Source organism: Oryzias melastigma, linkage group LG11 (assembly GCF_002922805.2).
Source record: "Oryzias melastigma strain HK-1 linkage group LG11, ASM292280v2, whole genome shotgun sequence".
Lineage (NCBI taxonomy): Eukaryota > Metazoa > Chordata > Actinopteri > Beloniformes > Adrianichthyidae > Oryzias > Oryzias melastigma.
Genome location: NC_050522.1, coordinates 21,834,533 through 21,838,544, shown reverse-complemented (window position 1 = coordinate 21,838,544; position 4,012 = coordinate 21,834,533). Strand labels below are relative to the sequence as shown.

Here is a 4,012-nt window from a genome sequence, read left to right as displayed (position 1 = left end):
TTAATTCATGCCACAATTTTTGGCATAAACAGAAATGCAATTTTGTTCCTAGAAAAATGGAAAATGCATAGTTTTCATTAACTTAATTTCTGAATGTTTCTGTTTTGCATATATATATATTTTGGAGGAATGACTGATAAAATAATGAAAAATATCCAGCTTAGTTTTTCTTCTCACCAGTTTGTCGTAATCCATTTTCATAGAGATGATCTTCTTGTTCTAACATCTCCAACTCACTTTGTTCTCTTCCATCTTGATGAAGATTTCTGATAAATTTCACTCTTAAATCTGCTGCAGCTTCAGTTTTTGTCGACATCTTTAGAGAACTACTAACTGATCAGACTTCACCGACTGTTTCTTGATGAAAGCAGTCAGCTCTGAACTGCAAACAAACAGGAAGTAGCAGACTTCCGTTTTGGGCGAGCATGTGAATTCAGCACAATCTCAGTCCTCCACAGCAAAACTTTTTAAAAGTCAGACTATTCATTAAAACCCAAAATCACTAAGTCTGGAAGAGCTCATATTTGAGTCATAATCATTTTTGACGAATACCAAAGAAGAAAAAAGAGCTGATGATGACAGGTTCAGACAAAGACACGACAACTTGTCCGAATGAAGATGGCAAAATACTAGCTAGCATTGTGGCGGATTTCAAAAAACCTCCTTCGCCACCCTGGAATCAAGGCTTGACACAATTCAGATCACAGAGTACGGTCAGTGAATTGACTCATTCCAAACACACGCCGAACTTCAAGCCCAACAGATTCAAGCTCTGGAGGAAACATGTAAAGCATTAGCCGCTAACAACGCTAAGCTAGCAGCTAAACGATAAATCTGGAAAGTCGCGGTTGGAGAAATAACATAAGAATAATCAGCCTTCCAGAGTCGATAGAAGGCATAGTTTTTACATAGTTTTTCTACTTTGTTGTTTTTTTTTTTTGGACTTTTTTTGATTATTTGCTATTTACCCTTGAAGACCGATGTGATTAATCCACTGCTGGACACTGACTCAACATATAACCAGAGGGATCACTGCTGGTGAACAGGCGGTGAGGATGATTTATCTAAACACTGGTAGGCTAAACGCTGCAATTAAACGCACACAAATTCTAACACGTATTAAAAGTTTAAATGCTGATATAATATTCCTACAAGAAACACATCTATGCAACTCTGATCATAGGAAACTAAACAGGCTTTGGAACGGCCAAACATCCATCCATCTTCTTGGCCGCTTTTTCCCTTTCGAGGTCGCAGGGGTGCCGGAGGCTATCACGGCTACTGATGGGCGAAGGTGGGGTTCACCCTGGACAGGTCGCCAGTCTGTCGCAGGGCCTCAATCACACACACATCCACACCTAGGGGCAAGTTAGATTCACCAATTAACCTATGAGGCATGTTTTTGGACGGTGGGAGGAAGCCGGAGTCCCCGGTGAAAACCCACGCATGCACGGGGAGAACATGCAAACTCCACACAGAAAGGTCCCAGCCGGGAGTCGAACCGGGGCCTTCTCGCTGTGAGGCGAGAGCGCTAACCACTGCGCCACCGTGCAGCCCCGCCAAACATTTCGTTCTTATTTTATTGTCTGTTCAATGAACAGAAATTCACCTTTCAACATTAGCAGAACATATTTAAATCCATTCAACTAATAAAAAATCTTAATATACAGTAAAAGAATTAAAAAACCTAAAGTTTTTTTTTCCAAAGAAGGTTTATTTTATTTGTGTAACAGGATGAGTTCTGATTTGTTGTTTTAATTGCACAAAATGTGGTTTGTGGTTTGTCCCGTCCGTGATCAGTGTTGGGCTTGCAGACACTTCTTAAGTTCTTGTTTTTTTTAAATTGAGCATTGTTCATTTTCTGTTAGGAGAGGTGGGTATGTATTCATTTTATCTCAATTATAACCAATATCCCATTATTATCTTAGTTATATTAAGGAAAAATGAGAAAATATCAACATCAAATCAAATGATAAAAAAAAAGCACTTATACAGCTTCAAAAACTTTATAGTTAAAAACAAAGAAAATCAATTAATAAATCAACAAAAAGAAAGCTAAAAAGTTCTTAAATATGTATAAAAAATTCAAAGATCATGGAAATCCTAAATACCACAGAATGCACCATCCACATACAGTTTACGTAGGTGTTATTGAGAGTTAATCAGAGTGACTGCTTTGGGGAGAAATGATTTTTTGTAGATGTTTGTCCTCGCCAACAGAGTTCTGCATCACTTCCAGATTGAGAAAGAGCGATGGAAAAAATGAACTCCACATATTCACATGTGAACAAACTCATTAACAATTTGTGAAAACAGGATAAAGTTTGTTTTTTGGATAAAAAAAAAAAAAATTAAGAAAACAGCAAAAACTACAAAAATCTTCGTCATTAAGTAAAGAAAACAATCCGTTTCTTAATCAGGGCATTTATTGGTTCTAATACAGAGCAGATCAATCACTGCACAGGCCTGTAACAGCAATGAAAGCATCAGCTTCACATCTCACAGATGTAGTTTTTAAGAGATGTTTTTCTCTAGATCTGCCATTCTCCCTTCAGTATTTAAAAACACTGTCATGTGGTTGTTAAAGGGATAGGGTTCTTTTTCTGATTCCCAGCATCTGTGGAAAAATAAAACACATTCATTAAATTAAAAACTTTTTGCTGATCCTTAGATAAAAGTACGTTCAATTTCTGTCTTTTATTAAAAGTTATCCTTTTAACTTCACACGAACTGCACTTCCTGTCTTTTCTTTAAATGGTTTTACACGTTTTGCCAAACTAAACAACACAAAGGATTATGGGTTTGTGTCTATAACTAATACATGATTATGTTGTTTTATTTATTAAACATTTTCTTAAACAGCAAATCTTTCATCTTGCACTATAGATCCACTGCACACGCTCAGTAGAGTCAAATCACCTCATTTTTTAATCAATTTTTGTCTGTTGCTGTTTTTACCTTTAAACACTGTTTAAAAAAATCATTAGCATAAAAGTAAAAGTCTTACATTTCTGTTAATGACAATCTGTCCACTCACATCCGTGCATATTTATCCTTTTGTGATGACCATCCAAGATACAGACCAATCCAGGATTCTTCTTTCTGGTTCAGCTTTGTAAGAAAAATCTTGTTTGGAAGAAAAAATTTTGTTTCTAAGTCGGAATTTTGTTTATTGTGTTTTGCTGCTAAAAAAAAAAACTAGACATTATTACATTTAAAACATTTTTGCAGAATCAAAGGTTTGATTTAAAAATATTTTAGTCCATGATGAGGGTTGAACTTTACACTTCACTTCTTCCACATTTCATTATTTCAAAAATGATTAAATCAGTTTTCTACCTGAAAAGAAATCTTGTGAAAAAAGTTATTTTGAAATCTTTCCACACGTTGCGCACGTCTCTATTTGAATCATGTCAATTCAGGATAAGAACTAAATAATGCCGGAATGGCATTGTGTCACTTGTTGAGTGAGGAATGGATTTTGATCTGTCAATAATTTAGCGTGTAATCTCCGTAATCGCATGAACGATCATTTTTTGTCCTTCACTTTAAGAAGGGGCGGAGACCGCGGAGAACTCTGAGTTTCCTGAAGGAAACCTGCTCCAGACCAGGTTACGTTCACCGACTCAGTTGCCATAGTGATGAACTCTAAGTTCCAATCAGCCTGCTTTATGAAACAAGTTTGGTTTAACCCGCTTTGACGGGTTTAAGTTACCTCTGTTTCTGAAACCAGAAACTCAGAGTTTCCCTTAAGGTTTCTTGAAAACCTGCTTCTTGAAATGGGCCCCCGTTTTGGCCACTTCACATTTATGTTTCGAACTTTGGCAAATATATAAAAAACAAAGAGATAAACAACAACACTCAATTATTATAAATAAGAACTAAAAGAGTGATTATTGCTGCACAGCGCCGATACTTTCTGATCTTTTTTCCAGTGGCGGGCCGTGCATTTCACACCTAGGCCTTCAGTAGTGCTCCATCTGAATCAATCCAACCCTCATTAACTATTTTA

At 36.5% G+C, this 4,012-nt stretch overlaps 2 long non-coding RNA genes across 2 annotated transcripts in view; one reads left to right on the top strand and one right to left on the bottom strand.

Annotated features, from left to right (window-relative positions):
- The window catches only part of LOC112162514, a 58,838-nt gene that overhangs the window by 40,376 nt on the left and 14,450 nt on the right, over nt 1–4,012 (top strand). The window lies entirely within an intron of this gene.
- On the bottom strand, nt 2,408–3,837 carry LOC112162512. The gene is made up of 3 exons (XR_002922073.2): nt 3,340–3,837; nt 3,008–3,185; nt 2,408–2,617 (listed from the first exon to the last, which is right to left on the bottom strand). It is a non-coding gene; the product is annotated as an uncharacterized LOC112162512 (long non-coding RNA).